Source organism: Cervus elaphus, chromosome 32 (genome assembly GCF_910594005.1).
Source record: "Cervus elaphus chromosome 32, mCerEla1.1, whole genome shotgun sequence".
Classification (NCBI taxonomy): Eukaryota; Metazoa; Chordata; class Mammalia; order Artiodactyla; family Cervidae; genus Cervus; species Cervus elaphus.
Window position 1 is genome coordinate 15,319,566 of NC_057846.1, and position 10,164 is coordinate 15,329,729.

Genomic DNA, 10,164 nt, shown 5'->3' on the forward strand with positions numbered 1-10,164 from the left:
ACATGAACTGTATGTTCTGAGATTTTTCTCTCTGTCCTGAGGCAACTTAGCAATAAAATGTTTTCACTTTTAATCTTTTGATCAGCATTTGAATCTTTCACTAAGTAGAGATCTATTTTATTTTAGTGACATCAACCCAAAAATAGAATGAGTGTTTGCAGTAAGTTGTTTCAATAAGTCTAATTCTACAGAATAGCTGTGAGGGTTTTATTTCCTTGGCCCCAGCAACAGTACTTTCATAATAATAGAAAAGAAAGGAGAAACTAAAAGCATTGGGTCACAATTCTCTCTGGTATTCTTATACTGAGAGCGATCCTTTACACTGACTCCCTAAATGTTATGCAGCTATTCCCACCCCTTCGTCAGCCACTGATGTCTCTCTCTCTCTCCTGACAACTTACCTTACAGTTGGCTTCTCCGCCCTTCTCGGGTGGACTGCAGCCCGTCCACTCAGGCAGAGACAGCCGAGAGCCCCTGTCCATTGCCACACAGTGAGGGGCCAGGTCAACAAAGGGCAGAGGAAGGGCTGAGTGAGGTCACACAGGATGCTTTGTGATCCCTGTTGGCAGGAGTCATCCTGGGGGAGAGGGGTGGGCCCAGCCAGAGCTGATGGTACCAACCGCCCTGAGAGTGACGAGAGGAAGTGGGGGCTGCAGACACTCCTTCTGAAGAGTTTTGCTGAAAAACTAAGTGCAAAGAAGACCGAGCTCATGATTGCTATCATGTCAATGAAGAACTGCTTCCTGCTTTTACGATTTTTTTTTTTAACAGTGACTTTTGTGGGGTGTTTTTTGTTTGTCTGTTTTGGAACTTTTGGCCTCTTCCTTAGCTTGTGGAATCTTAGTTCCACAACCAGGGATGGAATCCAGCCCCCTGCATTGGCAGCATGAAGTCTCTAACCACTGGATGCCGGGACAATCCCTGCTGTCAGTTTCTATAGATGCACTGCTACTGTTGCTAAGTCACTTCAGTCGTGTCTGACTCTGTGCAACCCATAGACGGCAGCCCACCAGGCTCCCCCATCCCTGGGATTCCCCAGGCAAGAACACTGGAGTGGGTTGCCATGTCCTTCTCCTGTGCATGAAAGTGAAAAGTGAAAGTGAAGTCGCTCAGTCGTGTCTGACTCCGAGGGACCCCACAGACTGCAGCCTACCAGGCTCCTCCATCCGTGGAATTTTCCAGGCAAGAGTACTGGAGTGGGGTGCAATTGCATTTGCCATAGATTGAGTAGATATAGGCAAGAGGTGGAGCTGATTTGGGCCTCACCCACAAGTAAGCAAGAGAAATGAGATCAGGGATTCAGGTGGAAAGGTTGGCTATGAACCGGAGCAGGAACCTGTTTGGTTCATGAGTCACATAGAAAAGCCATCCTCTTCTTGGTGCTGAAATGAGAAGAGCATTCCTCCCACGCAAGAGTGCAACAAGACACTCAGAAATGTTATGGCAATAAAACATCAGCAGATATATTTAGAATATAACTTTAAAAGTTAAGCAAAAATTAAAAATTGAAATCCCAATAAAGAATATGATAAAAGTTTCATAAACAGCACTACCTAACCACACTCAATATCAGATAAACTTTCCATGATAGAAACTTAAAAATAAAGGATAAAAGGGATATAAGATACATGAGGTGTAAGACTGAGTCCCAAATATAAACTTGGAGATGAAAAAGTTTGGCAGATGAACCATGGCCATTTCTGTCAAAAAAGAAATATAAAGCTGAGCAAAACGTTGACAGCCGTTTTTTTCCTCCATTAAACACACACAGGTTTGTCTCTTTTGAACTCCTAATTTTAGGCTCAAGGCATGATTTTAAGCGATTGCTGTATTGATTTCCTGTTGCAGCTTAGCAAATTGCCACCAGCTAAGTTGCTTAAAGCAACACATACTTGTTATTGTGGTTCTGAGGATCCAAAGTCCCAAATGGGTCTCGCTGGCTTCAAATCACGGTGTCAGCAGGACGCTGTTCCTTCTGGAAGCTTCCATCCTTTTCATGCTCAGTAACTGCCTGCCCTCCTTGGCTTATGGCCCCCCTCCATGTCAGTGCCAGACGGCGCTGCTTAAGTCTCTCAGCCCTTATCTCTCTGACACTGAGCTTCATCCTTCCTCCACATCTAAGGCTCCTCGGAAGGAGATGGCATTGGGCACAGCCTGATAATCCACGTCATTTCCCTATCTTAAGGCTCAATGACTAGGTACCTTAATTCCACTTGTGCTACAATTCTCACTTGTCATGTGTCTGCCCTTCCAGGCTACTAAAACAGAAACACCAAAGGCTAGGTGGCTCTTTTTTTGCACTGTATTTTTTAATTGAAGGATGATTGCTTTACAGAATTTCGAGGTTTTCTGTAACAAGAATCATCCAAGGGTTCACCCATGTCCCCTCCCTCCCGAAACCGCGTCCCATCTCCTTCTCCATCCCATCCTTCCAGCTGATCGCAGAGCCCTGTCAGAGTTCCCTGAGTGATACAGCTAATTCCCGCTGGCTATCTGTTTTACATGTGGTATTGTAATAGGTGGCTGATTAACAACAGACCTCTACTTCTCAGTTTTGGAGGTTGGGAGCTCCAGGATCAAGACAGAGCAAGTGGCTGGTGGACGGCGGTGTTCTCCCTGTGTCCTCAGAGGGCACAAGGGTGAGCGATCTCTCTGGGGTCTCTTTCATAAAGGCCCTCATTGCACCCTTGAGGGTCCCACCCTCATGACCAAATCACCTCCCAAACGCCCTGTCTCCTAACACCATCCCCTTGGTGACCTCAGCTTGCACTGAGGGAAGAGTTAGTGTGAAGACCAGAGAGCTGCTCACACATACCGCGTGCACCAGCCAGGCTCTTGGTTTAACTGGGAAACCCTCTGAAGAAACTGCAGGCAGGCTGAGGTCCGCGTGCTCAGCCTGCCCTGGCGGGCTCTGAGTTCCGTGCTATGTTGTCCTCACTGAACTGTGCTTTCCACAGGACTTGTTTTTCCATCGCATTTAGTTGCATCCTATCATGTCCACACAGAGAGACATGCTCTGTCCATGACAACTGTGTCATTCAACTGATGACAGTTGGTGAAGCTATGTCTCGGCTCAATGCCCGGCACATCCAGGAGTAGGACAAGTCCATGCCTATAGAGACCTTACTGTCCAAAAGGGAATCGGAAGTGTATCCATGTGTGCACAAGCAGGGGTAAAAAGGAAAAACCAAACGGAAGTGAGGGCTGCAGGGGGACAGACGAGGGGGTTTCCTCCTGAGCAGGGGTCGGGGGTTTCCCTTGGGCCTGGTGTTCTGGTGATTCTGGACCCGTGGGGTGCATGTTTGAGGGGAGATGAGGGGCAGGCCAGGGTGCCCTGGGCCGCGAAGCAGGAAGGACAGCAGACAGAGGGGCTGGGGAAGGTCAGGCCCCCAAGAACAGGGGGATCAAAGCACCCACCACGATCCCCCCTGGTTCCCGTAAGGAGCTCAGAGACCATCATCAGGGATATGGGAATTCGCCTGGGATCAGACATCACACAACAACCTCAGTGACCAGTGGGCAATTCTTTAATTTTGAACAAAATTTATTCTGGTTTCACTTTTAGATGCTCTGTCGAAGGGTGCAGTTTCTGACTCTGCATCGGTCCTGACCACCTCTTCGCCTTCTTTTATCCCCTTCTGCAGCATTTTACTCGGGGCCAGAAACAGAGGCCAATCTGTCTCAAGCGTCCAGGGCACCCATTTGGCACACAGATGCCTCTATTCAAACGGCAGCTTATACCACTTCTTATTCCTTGAGTAAATCCTAAAAAGAGAACGAAGAGGGAAATAACGTGTCAGCAGGAAAAGCGGCATCTCGAGAAGGGCAGCTGTGTGCCCTCTGAGCGAGGCCCTGGGGCTTTCTGTGCTGAGATGTGGACACGGCCTCTTGACAACAGGATGTGAGTCCAGGACACCGTGGACCAGCTTTCTGACAGATGCTGACCCTGCCCGGGCTCCGGTGGACCCTCACATTTCCAGAAGCAGAGGCTGAGGGACTGGGGCATTAGGAGGGCAGTTCTGTGCGGGGTCAGCTCCACCATGAGGGCAAAGACCGGAAGCTCTGCTACATCCACCTTCTGGCCAGGAGTCAGAAGAGGCCCTCGGGCGTCTATTTTCACTGTTTAGTTTTCCAGACAAGGAGTCAGTCAAGAAGCGGAGCTGAGATAGGAGGAAAAGATGCAGCTGAAAGTGTAAGAACTGTTTAGAGAGAATTTACTCTCAACGTAACTTACAACTGAAACTGATAATGGTTCGAAAAAAACAGTTTTGTATCATGGTCTCTACTGACTCAGAGCTCTCAGCGCTGGAGGGAGTCAGCCCCTCTCCTCCTTCCTTGGTGGTTTCCTCCAGATCAGTGGCCTTCCCACTTTCCTCATAGGCTCTCCTCATCCCTATGTGGTTTCTTCCTGACCAACGGCCTATCCGCTTTCCTCACAGGCTCTCCTCATCCCTTTGCGATTTCCTCCTGACCAGCGGCCTTCCAGCCTTCCTCACAGGCTCTCCTCGTCCCTTTGTGGTTTCCTTCTGACCAGCTGCCTTCCCGCTTCCCTCACAGCCTTCCTCCTCCCTTTGTGGACTCTTCCTGACCAGCGGTTTTCCCACTTTCCTCACACGGTCTCCTCCTCCCTTTGTGGTTTCCTTCCGACCAGCGGCCTTTCAATCTCCGTCACACGGCTTTTTCCTCCTGACCACAAAGCACCTCTGGTCCCTCTAGTTCCCCCAACAGGGATTGAACCCGGGCCCTGGGCACTAAGCAGCCGTCATCCTTACACCCCTGGCCTCTCTCTCTGCCACTGTGTAAGAGTTGGGTTACAGTCATAAACAACACTGATAGACAAGGGCTTTTCAACTTCATTCTGACGTCTAATCAGATGTCAGGTCTCAGTCTCCGCATGCTCTCTCTCCCTCCCTCCCTCTTTCCTTTCTTCCTACATATTTTCATCCTATTTCTGGAAATATCAAGGATAAGAAGAAAATTAGACATCCGATCCTGCACACTGCTTTGGATGTGGTGCCTCCCAGCTGTGGAGCGAGGGTCGCATCGTCAGCGACGTGTCCAGCAGGACACTCCTGCTGAGGAGGCTCAGCACCGATTGTCCCAAGAGCAGCTCCCAAAGCCCAGGCTCGGCCTGACTCTCCTCTGGACTTCTCTGGTTGCCCAGAGCCGCCCCCCTTCAAGTAGAAAGACTTATAAAGCGACATTCTGCACTTCTGTCATGGGACAAAATCAGATTTCTTGCTTTTATGAAAAAGATACAAAGGAGAGTCCCTTAACAGAGGCATCTTCTGTTTCCTCCTCATGACACCAATGAGGAGATGGGCTCAGAAGCTTTGACTTGCTAGAGTGGCTTAGAAACAGCCAGGAACTTTGCAGGGCGGTTCTCAGACCCCTCCCACTACTAAGGACTCAGTGCTGGCTTCTCAGAAGCATCACACACGGTGGGTTTAGTCTGACCCCGTGTAGATGAGGGTAGCAGGACAGAAGGAGGTAGAAACAGGAGAGAGAGCCCGCGGCTCCCCCGGGGCTCCCAGGAGCTCACCTGACCCAGCAGACAGGACCAGGAAGAGGAGCGCGAGGAGCAGGTGATGGAGCCTCATGCTGGCGGCCGGAGCTCTGGGGCTGACGCTGGAGCAGAGGCTGTGCTTGCCGCTTTATAAAGGTCCCAGGTTCCGGGAGGAATTCCGCGCTGGCTGTGGATTTGTTCTTATGAACTGGTTAACTGAGTCTCTATCTGTGTGTCTTGGGAGTGGCCTTCATAGCACAGAGTAGGGTCAGTCTCTGTTATGCTAATGAGGCTGTTGAAAAGCCCAGAAAAAGCTTTCCTGCCTCCCTTTGACCAGATGCTTCTCCCTGGCAGTCAGTTCAGCTGTTGGGCAAGGGTGTGGCAAGGCCCAGGGGCCTGTCTCCCCTGGCAGGGGCACAGACTTCTTGCTCAACCTTGGCTTACCCGCTCCCCAGCCCCACCCTCACCCCTGCAGGGCTTTGAATCTGCCCTCTGGTTTCCTGTTTAGAAGGACATGGCAACCCACTCCAGTCCTCTTCCCGGAAAATTCCAAGGATGGAGAAGCCTGGTGGGCTACAGCCCATGGGGTCGCAGAGAATCGGACACGACTAGGTGTCTCCACTTTCTTTATTTCTTTAGTTCTTTTGGGGAGGAAGTGGCAACCAACTCCAGTCTTCTTGCCTGGAGAGTCCCATCGACAGAGGGGCCTGGTGTGCTGCAGTCTGTGGGGTTGCATAGACGGACACAACTAAGCAAGTAACACATACACTGTTTTCCTGGAAGGCTGTTTCAGGCCCAAATAGGGACTAACTCATTCAGAGGCAGTTTCACTCCCTGGGCAAGACTTGCTGACTCCCAGCATCCGCAGAGACAGCCATCCTCTTTCTGGCCCCTGGGGCCCTGAGGGAAGAGACCCAGTGGTCCCAACCCTCTCCCCACGCCAGCTAGCCTGTTATGGGTTGGCAGCAACAGTCGCCGCCAAAATCTTGGTTTTCTCTGCCCACTGGAGCTGAATAAAACTTGTGGAGACAGAGTTTGGAGCAAAGGGAAAGATGGCTTTAACCTTTAAGCTGGCAGAAGGGAGAACACAGTAGGCTCTTGCCTTAAGGAGCCTGATTCCCCTCTGTTGGGAATCGAGGGCATCATACAATTGGTGCTCACAGTCAGAGGTGGCAGATACATCACAAGAGGTGTTTGTGTCCTCAATGATCTCTTTTTGGGCTGTTTGGAAACAGTCAAGGCCAGAGCCAGGTAGCTGGTTTTTGGGTCTGGCAGTTGGTCCTGGTGGTTGGGTCCATTGTCCTTTGGGGATTTTCTGGCAACTTTCTTCCTGTAATACAGAAGGGGGAAAGCAAACCACCAGGGATGACTTCCAAGAGAGTGTACCGTAAAGTTAAGCATCAACATGAGGTACCACAGAGCAATGGAGGGCAAAAATAAAATACAAGGGGAGGTTCGTGATGCGATAGCATTAAGTATCAGGATGTGGCTAGAATAAGTTAAAGGATAACAGATGCAGATGTGACTCCTGCAGAAATGGAGGGCAATAGGTGCCAGATGTAGTTTGCATAATCAGTTAGTCTTCTGAGAAGAAGAAACTTGGTTATCAGTGCAGACTGTAGGTTAGGAACAGTTAAAGTGGAGAAAGATGCAAAAGGGCAAAAAGAAGGAGGGAAAAAAAATCTTTTCTTAATTCACTGCAAGACAATCACATGCCAGTCTCATAAAATCTCAGTGGGACACATGATGGGCAGATGGGTGCTCCGTTTCCTTTCATCAGAGACAGAGTGGGAGGATGATGCTGCCACTGAATGCATCTCCCCAGCCTAGTATCACAAAGGCCCAGGTGTGGGGACCCCTTCACTGGGTTAAGGGGGACCTCCATCACTTAGTAACATCCCTCACTTAGTAACATCCATCCATCTCAGTGCTGGAGAGACACTGACCCGGCTTTTCAGAAATGCTAAAGCTCAGGATGGAGCTTGCCATGCAGCTCTGAGTAGAACTCCAAGCCCTTTAGAAATGTGGGTACCCCGGGTGGACCCCATCCTGAAGGAGCCTCCAGAACTTCAGTCTTGTTCAGGTTACCCACTGTGGCTCAGCATCTCACCTCTGAGGCTCGGCAAAGCCATGGAGGCTATCTTCAATAGACAGAGTTCCTGGCTGGCACCCAGGCATAGAAATTTTCTGATGGAAAATAAGTTGTCTTGATCATGATTCCCTCTGCTTTAGCTCTACAGGATATGTGAGAGAGGTAGACATCATCTACTTATATATATATCATTATCTATACAGATCCAGCCACTCCATCCTAAAGGGGATCAGTAATGTGTGTTCATTGGAAGGACTGATGTTGAAGCTGACACTCCAATATTTGGCCACCTCATGCAAATGGTTGACTCACTGGAAAAGACCCTGATGCTGGGAGGGATTGGGGGCAGGAGGAGAAGGGAACGACAGAGGATGAGATGGCTGGATGGCATCACCAACTTGATGACATGAGTTTGGGTGAACTCTGGGAGTTGGTGATGCACAGGGAGGCCTGGCCTGCTGTGATTCATGGGGTGGCAAAGAGTCAGACACGACTGAGTGATTGAACTGAACTGAACTGATACATAAGATATATATATGTATCTGTTTATTTATGGACCTTGCAGTCAAACTCTATGCTACAGGGTTAATTTACATGCATGCTCTAATACTACACTGGAGAAAGAAGTGAGTCTAAATTGTTGTCTACAGTGGCTCTTCATTGAAAATGCTGTTTTTCAGGGAACTCTGCTTAATGTTATGTGACAGCTTGGATGGGAAGAGAGTTTGGGGGAGAATGGATACATGTATATGCATAGCTGTGTCTCTTTGCTGTCCACCTGAAACCATCACAACATCATTAGTCAACTGTACTCCAATTCAAAGTTGTGTTTAAATGTAATTTTAAAAAATGCTGTTTTGCGGGACTTCTTTGATGGTCCAGTGGGTAAGACTGTACTCTGAAGCATAGCAGGTCAGGGAACTAGAACCCACATGCCACAACGATGACCTGGTGTAGCCTAAATAAATAAACAAAATAAAAATTGGTGTGTTTTAATGATCTATGGTTTGCAACAGAGCAGATATTTTTTTCCTGTTAAGGAAGATGCAGAGTTTTTTTTCTTTTAAGGAAGATGCAGTTTAAGCAAGATGATGCAGTTTTATGTGTAAGACCGGGCACGAGTTTTCATAGAAGGAAGTTTCCAAAAGGCTTGCAGGGTGCCATGGTGAGTTTCAAGAGAGTTTCTTGCCACAGTTCCTCACTAGTGGGACATGGCCCTTGTAGGAATTCTCCAATTGCAGTGGCTTATTTTTCCTAGGCAAGATCTAAAGACGACTGCTTTGCAGAGCTGTTAATCTGGAGATAAAGCCCAGGGGCATCTCTGTCCATCAGGGAAGGGTTCTGTTGTTCAGCAAGGAGGTCACACACCCAAGAAACCATGGGGTGGCTCCCCAGAAACCAGAGATGAGTTAATATAAGATAGAGGGAAACATTACTTTTAGGTAAAGTGTAAATGGATTATTAGTTTTCGCAGGTTCAAAGCCAAACAAGGCCATGGTGGATCATGGACTGAGAGGTAACCCAGGGTTTCATTCTTTAAAGGGAAGATAAATGCTGTGTCCCCAATCCTTAACCTGTGAGTCAAAAATTGAGGCAGTGTCTTTCCGGGAGAGTGCATCACTTCCTCAGGCAAGAAGGGGTGTTCCAGTCCTACAGATAAGGTTTTGAAGAGCAAAGCCCTTCAATCTATGACTCCACAAACTCAGGTGTTCTCAGCACAGAGCCCTGGGTGTTAATGGGCAGAGGCTATTGTTCCCAGTTCCCTTCTCCTGTGGACGGGGTGGGCTCCATGGCTTTTGCTGGTCACCTGAGGACCTGTCCTCAGAAGGGTCTAGGACTGGGTCCAATGCTGTGCTCCCCCACTGACACTTTTAGTAGTTTTTTCTTTGAACTTGTCCCACACTTATATTTTGCAATGAGTCTTGCTAAGTAGCTGGCCACTTGTATTCAAGTTATCTCTTTGAGTTCCCCTAAACAAAGCCGCCAGGTAGGTATGACCCAAGTTTTATACAAGATGGTCCTGAGGACTAGAAAGCCATGTGTGAGGCCACAGGCAAAACTGACTTAAAAAGTCAATGAAAATTGGCTGCAAATCCACCAAAAAAGTGTCCAAGGCCTCAGAATGCTAAGTGTCAATGGTCTAACTTGGAGCAAAATCACCCTCTCTTCACAGGGTCCTGTGGGTTTATTACAGATAACTGATATCTGATTCTTGATGTTTTTTTCTTCTGTACTGAAATGATCATCTCTTCCCTTAAGATAGTGTATTGAATCTTAGCATCACAGTTTATCCCGTAAGGCGGATCCAACTTCCCACCTAGTATCATAGATTTCGTTGTTTTAGAGCAGCTTTAGAATTGAATGAAAACCACAGTGTTTTCCCATATGCTTTCAGCAACTCTGCAGTCCACAGAGTGGCAAAGAGTCAGACACAACCGAAGAGACTTAGCACACAGGCACACAGCCCTGATCCTAATGCCCGTTGCTGATTTTCTGTCCAGAAGTGAAGATGTCTGCACTCTCTGAACTTTGACCCCACTCTCTTAGACTCAGGAGAATTGTTGGC